Source organism: Hordeum vulgare, chromosome 3H, assembly GCF_904849725.1.
Source record: "Hordeum vulgare subsp. vulgare chromosome 3H, MorexV3_pseudomolecules_assembly, whole genome shotgun sequence".
Lineage (NCBI taxonomy): Eukaryota > Viridiplantae > Streptophyta > Magnoliopsida > Poales > Poaceae > Hordeum > Hordeum vulgare.
The window spans coordinates 614,703,331-614,713,064 of NC_058520.1; positions in this window are offsets into that span (position 1 = coordinate 614,703,331).

Here is a 9,734-nt window from a genome sequence, read left to right on the forward strand (position 1 = left end):
ATAATAAATATAGTTATTATTATAATTCCTGTATCAAGATAATCGTTTATTATCCATGCTATAATTGTATTGAATGAAGACCCATCTACATGTGTGGATACATAGACAAAACACCGTCCCTAGCAAGCCTCTAGTTGGCTAGCCAGTTGATCAAAGATAGTCAGTGTCTTCTGATTATGAACAAGGTGTTGTTGCTTGATAACTGGATCACGTCATTAGGAGAATCACGTGATGGACTAGACCCAAACTAATAGACGTAGCATGTTGATCGTGTCATTTTGTTGCTACTGTTTTCTGCGTGTCAAGTATTTATTCCTATGACCATGAGATCATATAACTCACTGACACCGGAGGAATGCTTTGTGTGTATCAAACGTCGCAACGTAACTGGGTGACTATAAAGATGCTCTACAGGTATCTCCGAAGGTGTTAGTTGAGTTAGTATGGATCAAGACTGGGATTTGTCACTCCGTGTGACGGAGAGGTATCTCGGGGCCCACTCGGTAATACAACATCACACACAAGCCTTGCAAGCAATGTGACTTAGTGTAAGTTGCGGGATCTTGTATTACAGAACGAGTAAAGAGACTTGCTGGTAAACGAGATTGAAATAGGTATGCGGATACTGACGATCGAATCTCGGGCAAGTAACATACCGAAGGACAAAGGGAATGACATACGGGATTATATGAATCCTTGGCACTGAGGTTCAAACGATTAGATCTTCGTAGAATATGTAGGATTCAATATGGGCATCCAGGTCCCGCTATTGGATATTGACCGAGGAGTCTCTCGGGTCATGTCTACATAGTTCTCGAACCCGCAGGGTCTGCACACTTAAGGTTCGACGTTGTTTTATGCGTATTTGAGTTATATGGTTGGTTACAGAATGTTGTTCGGAGTCCCGGATGAGATCACGGACGTCACGAGGGTTTCCGGAATGGTCCGGAAACGAAGATTGATATATAGGATGACCTCATTTGATTACCGGAAGGTTTTTGGAGTTACCTGGAATGTACCGGGAATGACGAATGGGTTCCGGGAGTTCACCGGGGGGGGCAACCCACCCTGGGGAAGCCCATAGGCCTTGAGGGTGGCACACCAGCCCTTAGTGGGCTGGTGGGACAGCCCAAAAGGGCCCTATGCGCCTAGGAAAGAAAATCAAAGAGAAAAGAAAAAAAAGGAGGTGGGAAGGGAAGGAAGGACTCCCACCCACCAAACCAAGTCCAACTCGGTTTGGGGGGGAGCCTTCCCCCTTGGACTCGGCCGACCCCCTTGGGGCTCCTTGAGCCCCAAGGCAAGGTCCCCTCCCTCCCACCTATATATACGGAGGTTTTAGGGCTGATTTGAGACGACTTTTCCACGGCAGCCCGACCACATACCTCCACGGTTTTTCCTCTAGATCGCGTTTCTGCGGAGCTCGGGCGGAGCCCTGCTGAGACAAGGTCATCACCAACCTCCGGAGCGCCGTCACGCTGCCGGAGAACTCTTCTACCTCTCCGTCTCTCTTGCTGGATCAAGAAGGCCGAGATCATCGTCGAGCTGTACGTGTGCTGAACGCGGAGGTGCCGTCCGTTCGGTACTAGATCGTGGGACTGATCGCGGGATTGTTCGCGGGGCGGATCGAGGGACGTGAGGACGTTCCACTACATCAACCGCGTTCACTAACGCTTCTGCTGTACGATCTACAAGGGTACATAGATCACTCATCCCCTCTCGTAGATGGACATCACCATGATAGGTCTTCGTGCGCGTAGGAAAAATTTTGTTTCCCATGCGACGTTCCCTACAGTTAAAGCATTAGGTAAACCAGTCTCGCATCATGTACCATGTGTGGTCACAATTGAACCTAATAGTCCTCGTGGTAAGCTGTTCAGATTTGAATCATTTTGAGTGGACCGTCCAGGGTTCATCGATGTTGTCTCTTTTGCTTGGAACCAACATGTTAACATTGCAAATTGTGCCGCCATGTGCTATCCCACAGATAACAGCGCCACAAGTTGACACATTGACAAAGGTTGGGCTTGCGTTGGTTCTTCCCTTGAAGAGGAAAGGGTGATGCGGCACAGGAGCAGTAAGTATTTCCCTCAGTTTGAGAACCAAGGTATCGATCCAGAAGGAGGGTCTCGTCAAGTACAGAGTACGTGCGCAAACACAAACAAGCTTGCACCCAACGCTTCAAAGGGGTTGTCAATCCCTTCAAGATTGTTTGCAAAGTGAGATTTGAAGGCAGAAAGTGCAACGAAGTAAAAGTGTAAGGCTGAAAATATGGTATGGAGTAGACCCTGGGGGGCATAGTGTTCACTAGAGTCTTCTCTCAAAATAGCAAGTATCACGGTGGGTGAACAAATTACTGTCGAGCAATTGATAGAACCGCGCAAAGTCATGACGATATCTAAGGCAATGATCATGCATATAGGCATCATGTCCGAGACAAGTAGACCGATACTTTCTGCATCTACTACTATTACTCCACACATCGACCGCTATCCAGCATGCATCTAGTGTATTGAGTTCATGACGAACAGAGTAACGCTTTAAGCAAGATGACATAATGTAGAGGGATAATCTCAAACCAATGATGAAAACCCCATCTTTTTACCCTTGACGGCAACAACACGATGCGTGCCTCGCTACCCCTTCTCTCACTGGGTGAGGTCACCACACGGTATGAACCCAAAACCAAGCACTTCTCCCATTGCAAGAATCATAGATCTAGTAGGCCAAACAAAACCCACAACTCGAAGAGAATTACAAGGATATGAAATCATGCATAAGAGAGATCATAAGAAACTCAAATAATATTCATAGATAATCTAATAATAAATCCACAATTCATCGGATCTCGACAAACACACCGCAAAAGAAGATTACATCGGATAGATCTCCATGAAGATCATGGAGAACTTTGTATTGAAGATCCAAGAGAGAGAAGAAGCCATCTAGCTACTAGCTATGGACCCGTAGGTCTATGGTGAACTACTCACGCATCATGGGAGAGGTCATGGTGATGATGAAGAAGCCCTCCATGTCCGAAACCCCCCTCCGCAGGGCACTAGGATGTGCCCCAGATGGGATCTTGCGGAGACAGAAGCTTGCGGCGGTGGAAAAGCGATTGCGATGATCTCCTTATTTTTTCTGGAATTTATGGGATTATATAGGCGAAAGACCTAGGTCAGGGGACCTCCAGGGGGCCCACAAGCCTGGATGGCACGCCCCCCTGGTCGCGGGGTGGGGGATTGTGGGGCCCCTGGGGCTCTCCTGTTGGAAATATGCCCTAGAGGCAATAATAAATTAGTTATTATTATATTTCTGTGTTCATGATAATCGTTTATTATCCATGCTATAATTGTATTGATTGGAAACACAGTGCATGTGTGGATACATAGACAAAACACTGTCCCTAGTAAGCCTCTAGTTGACTAGCTCATTGATCAAAGATGGTCAAGGTTTCCTGGCCATAGGCAAGTGTTGTTACTTGATAACGGGATCACATCATTAGGAGAATCATGTGATGGACTAGACCCAAACTAATAGACGTAGCATGTTGATCGTGTCATTTTGTTGCTACTGTTTTCTGCGTGTCAAGTATTTGTTCCTATGACCATGAGATCATATAACTCACTGACACCGGAGGAATGCTTTGTGTGTATCAAACGTCGCAACGTAACTGGGTGACTATAAAGATGCTCTATAGGTATCTCCGAAGGTGTTCGTTGAGTTAGTATGGATCGAGACTGGGATTTGTCACTCCGTGTGACGGAGAGGTATCTCGGGGCCCACTCGGTAATACAACATCACACACAAGCCTTGCAAGCAATGTGACTTAGTGTAAGTTGCGGGATCTTGTATTACGGAACGAGTAAAGAGACTTGCCGGTAAACGAGATTGAAATAGGTATGCGGATACTGACGATCGAATCTCGGGCAAGTAACATACCGAAGGACAAAGGGAATGACATACGGGATTATATGAATCCTTGGCACTGAGGTTCAAACGATAAGATCTTCGTAGAATATGTAGGATCCAATATGGGCATCCAGGTCCCGCTATTGGATATTGACCGAGGAGTCACTCGGGTCATGTCTACATAGTTCTCGAACCCGCAGGGTCTGCACACTTAAGGTTCGACGTTGTTTTATGCGTATTTGAGTTATATGGTTGGTTACCGAATGTTGATCGGAGTCCCGGATGAGATCACGGACGTCACGAGGGTTTCCGGAATGGTCCGGAATCAAAGATTGATATATAGGATGACCTCATTTGGTTACCGGAAGGTTTTCGTGCATTACCGGAAAAGTTTCGGGCTCATCGGTAGTGTACTGGGAGTGCCGGGAGGGGTGCCGGGGACCATCAGGAGGGGTCTCACGCCCCAAGGGGTCTCATGGGCTATGGGAAGAGATAAACCAGCCCCTAGTGGGCTGGAATAAGTTCCCACTAAGGCCCATAACGTTTGAGAAGGAAAAAACACAAGGTGGAAAGAGTTTCCAAGTGGGAAGGTGGAATCCTACTCCAAGTAGGATTGGAGTAGGACTCCTCCATCTCCACTTTCGGCCAAACCTTTAGGTTTTGAGGCTGCCTCCTCCCCCCCCCCCCCTCCCTCCTATATATAGTTGGGTTTTAGGGCTGATTTGAGACAACTTTTGCCACGGCAGCCCGACCACATACCTCCACGGTTTTACCTCTAGATCGCGTTTCTGTGGAGCTCGGGCGGAGCCCTGCTGAGATTAGATCACCACCAACCTCCGGAGCGCCGTCACGCTGTCGGAGAACTCATCTACCTCTCCGTCTCTCTTGCTGGATCAAAAAGGCCGAGATCATCGTCGAGTTGTACGTGTGCTGAACGCGGAGGTGCCGTCCGTTCGGCACTAGATCGGAGCGGATTGTGGGACGGATCTCGGGACGGTTCGTGGGACGGTTCGCGGGGCGGATCGAGGGACGTGAGGACGTTCCACTACATCAACCGCGTTTCTTAACGCTTCTGCTGTGCGATCTACAAGGGTAAGTAGATCGGAAATCCCCTCTCGTAGATGGACATCACCATGATAGGACTTCGTGCGCGTAGGAAAATTTTTGTTTCCCATGCGACGTTCCCCAACAGTGGCATCATGAGCTAGGTTCATGCGTAGATGTATTCTCGAGTAGAACACAAAAGTTTTTGTGGGCGGTGATGTGCGTTTTGCTGCCCTCCTTAGTCTTTTCTTGATTCCGCGGTATTGTTGGATCGAAGCGGCTCGGACCGACATTACTCGTACGCTTACGAGAGACTGGTTTCATCGCTACGAGTAACTCCGTTGCTCAAAGATGACCGGCGAGTGTCGGTTTCTCCAACTTTAGTTGAATCGGATTTGATCGAGGAGGTCCTTGGATGAGGTTAAATAGCAATTCATATATCTCTGTTGTGGTGTTTGCGTAAGTAAGATGCGATCCTACTAGATACCCATGGTCACCACGTAAAACATGCAACAACAATTAGAGGACGTCTGACTTCTTTTTGCAGGGTATGCTTGTGATGTGATATGGCCAACGATGTGATGTGATATATTGGATGCATGAGATGATCATGTTGTAATAGAAAATATCGACTTGCACGTCGATGGTACGGCAATCGGCAGGAGCCATAGGGTTGTCTTTATACTAACGTTTGTGCTTGCAGATGCGTTTACTATTTTGCTAGGATGTAGCTTTAGTAGTAATAGCATGAGTATCATGACAACCCCGATGGCAACACGTTGATGGAGATCATGGTGTGGCGCCGGTGACAAGAAGATCGTGCCGGTGCTTTGGTGATGGAGATCAAGAAGCACGTGATGATGGCCATATCATGTCACTTATGAATTGCATGTGATGTTAATCCTTTATGCACCTTATTTTGCTTAGAACGACGGTAGCATTATGAGGTGATCTCTCACTAAAATTTCAAGACGAAATTGTGTTCTCCCCGACTGTGCACTGTTGCTACTGTTCGTCGTTTCGAGACACAACGTGATGATCGGGTGTGATAGACTCAACGTTCACATACAACGGGTGCAAAACAGTTGCGCACGCGGAACACTCGGGTTAAGCTTGACGAGCCTAGCATGTGCAGACATGGCCTCGGAACACATGAGACCGAAAGGTCGATCATGAATCATATAGATGATATGATTAGCATAGGGATGCTTACCACTGAAACTATACTCAACTCACGTGATGATCGGACTTGAGCTAGTGTAAGTGGATCATGAACCACTCAAATGACTAGAGAGATGTACTTTTTGAGTGGGAGTTTAGCAAATAATTTGATTAAGTTAAACTCTAATTATCTTGATCATAGTCTAAGTCCACTTTGAATATATTTGTGTTGTAGATCATGGCTCACGCGACAGTCACCCTGAATTTTAATACGTTCCTAGAGAAAGCTAAGTTGAAAGATGATGGAAGCAACTTTGTAGACTGGGCTCGTAATCTTAAGCTAATCTTACAAGCTGGGAAGAAGAATTATGTCCTTAATGCTGCACTAGGAGATGAACCACCCGCTACGGCTGATCAGGTTGTTAAGAACGCTTGGTTAGCACGTAAGGAGGACTACTCAGTAGTTCAATGTGCAGTCTTGTATGGCTTAGAACCGGGACTTCAACGTCGCTTTGAACGTCATGGAGCATTTGAGATGTTCCAGGAGTTGAAGTTTATCTTTCAGAAGAACGCCCGGATCGAGAGGTATGAGACCTCCGATAAATTCTATGCTTGCAAGATGGAGGAGAACTCGTCTGTCAGTGAACATGTGCTCAAAATGTCTGGGTACTCAAACCGTCTAGCTGAGCTGGGGATTGAACTCCCGCAAGAGGCTATCACTGACAGAATCCTTCAATCACTGCCGCCAAGCTATAAAGGCTTTGTGTTGAACTACAACATGCAAGGGATGAACAAGTCACCCAGCGAGTTGTTTGCGATGCTGAAAGTCGCAGAGTCTGAACTCCGTAAAGAACATCAAGTGTTGATGGTGAATAAGACCACTAGTTTCAAGAGAAACGGAAAAGGCAAGAAGGGTAATTCAAAGAAGACCGGCAAGCCTGTTGCCAATCCGACGAAGAAACCCAAAGCTGGACCTAAGCCTGAAACAGAGTGCTACTATTGCAAGGGTATGGGTCACTGGAAGCGCAACTGCCCCAAGTATCTGGCTGATAAGAAGGCGGCCAAAGAAAAATCAGGTATATTTGATATACATGTTATTGATGTGTACTTAACCAGCTCTCGTAGTAGTGCCTGGGTATTCGATACCGGTTCTGTTGCTCATATTTGCAACTCGAAACAGGAACTGCGGAATAGACGAAGGCTGGCGAAAGATGAAGTGACGATGTGCGTAGGAAATGGTTCCAAGGTTGATGCAATCGCCGTCGGCACAATTTCACTTCAGTTACCATCAGGATTAGTGATGAACTTAAATCATTGTTATTTAGTGCCTGCGTTGAGCATGAACATTATATCTGGATCTTGTTTATTGCCAGACGGTTGCTCTTTTAAGTCAGAGAATAATGGTTGTTCTATTTCTATGAGTAACATCTTTTATGGTCATGCACCTAATGTGAGAGGATTGTTCATATTGAATCTTGATAGCGATACACATATACATAACATTGAGACCAAAAGAGTTAGAGTTAACAATGATAGCACCATATTTTTGTGGCACTGCCGCTTACGTCATATTGGTGTAAAGCGCATGAAGAAACTCCATGCTGATGGACTTTTGGAGTCACTTGACTTTGATTCACTTGACACGTGCGAACCATGCCTCATGGGCAAGATGACTAAGACTCCATTCTCCGGAACTATGGAGCGTGCAAGTGACTTGTTGGAAATCATACATACCGATGTGTGTGATCCGATGAGCGTAGAGGCGCGCGGCGGATATCGTTATTTTCTCACCTTCACTGACGATTTGAGTAGATATGGTTATGTCTACTTGATGAAGCACAAGTCTGAAACATTTGAAAAGTTCAAGCAATTTCAGAGTGAAGTGGAAAATCATCGTAACAAGAAGATCAAGTTCCTACGGTCTGATCGTGGGGGTGAATATCTGAGTTTCGGTTTTGGTGCTCACTTAAGACAATGTGGAATTGTTTCACAGTTGACACCGCCTGGAACACCACAGCGTAATGGTGTGTCCGAACGTCGTAATCGTACTTTATTAGAGATGTGCGATCTATGATGTCTCTTACCGATTTGCCGTTATCGTTTTGGGGTTATGCATTAGAAACAGCTGCATTCAATTTAAATAGGGCACCATCAAAATCCGTTGAGACGACACCATACGAACTGTGGTATGGCAAAAGGCCAAAGTTGTCGTTTCTTAAAGTTTGGGGATGTGATGCTTATGTCAAAAAGCTTCAGCCTGAAAAGCTAGAACCCAAAGCGGAAAAGTGCATCTTCATAGGTTACCCAAAAAAGACAGTTGGGTACACCTTCTATCTCAAATCCGAGGGCAAAGTGTTTGTTGCTAAAAACGGAGCTTTTCTCGAGAAGGAGTTTCTCTCGAGAGAATTGAGTGGGAGGAAGATAGAACTTGACGAGGTTGTCGAACCTCTCATCCCTCTGGATGGTGGCGCAGGACAAGGGGAAACCCCTGTCATTGCGACGCCGGTTGAGGAGGAAGTTAATGATGATGATCATGAAACTCTGCTTCAAGTTTCTGTCGAACCACGCAGGTCGACGAGACCACGTGCTGCTCCAGAGTGGTACGGTAATCCCGTCTTGTCGATCATGTTGTTGGGCAACAATGAACCTGCAAATTATGAAGAAGCAATGGTGGGCCCGGATTCCAACAAATGGCTAGAAGCCATGAAGTCCGAGATAGGATCCATGTATGAGAACAAAGTGTGGACTTTGGAGGTACTGCCTGAGGGCCGCAAGGCTATTCAGAACAAATGGATCTTTAAGAGGAAGAGGGACGCTGACGGCAATGTGACCGTTTATAAAGCTCGACTTGTGGCAAAGGGTTTTCGCAAGTTCAAGGAGTTGACTACGATGAGACATTCTCACCCGTAGCGATGCTTAAGTCCGTCAGTATCATGTTAGCAATAGCTGCATTTTCGATTATGAAATTTGGCAGATGGATGTCAAAACGGCGTTCCTTAACGGTTTCCTTAAGTAAGAATTGAATATGATGCAACCCGAAGGTTTTTTCGATCCTAAGAATGCTAACAAGGTGTGCAAGCTCCGGCGATCCATTTATGGACTGGTGCAAGCATCTCGAAGTTGGAACAAACGCTTTGATGAGGTGATCAAAGCATTTGGGTTTATACAAGTGGTTGGAGAATCTTGTATTTACAAGAAAGTGAGTGGGAGCACTGTGGCGTTTCTAATATTATATGTGGATGACATATTGCTGATTGGAAACAATGTGGAGTTTTTGGAGAGCATAAAGGATTACTTGAATAAAAGTTTCTCTATGAAGGACCTAGGAGAAGCTGCTTACATTCTAGGCATTAAGATCTATAGGGATAGATCAAAACTCCTGATAGGACTTTCACAAAGCACATACCTTGATAAAGTTTTGAAGAGGTTCAAAATGGAACAGTCCAAGAAAGGGTTCTTGCCAGTTTTACAAGGTACGAGATTGAGTAAGACTCAGTGCCCAGCAACTGATGAAGATAGAGAGCATATGCGCTCCGTCCCCTATGCTTCAGCCATAGGTTCTATCATGTATGCAATGTTGTGCACTAGACTGGATGTTAGCCTGGCCATAAGTATGGCGG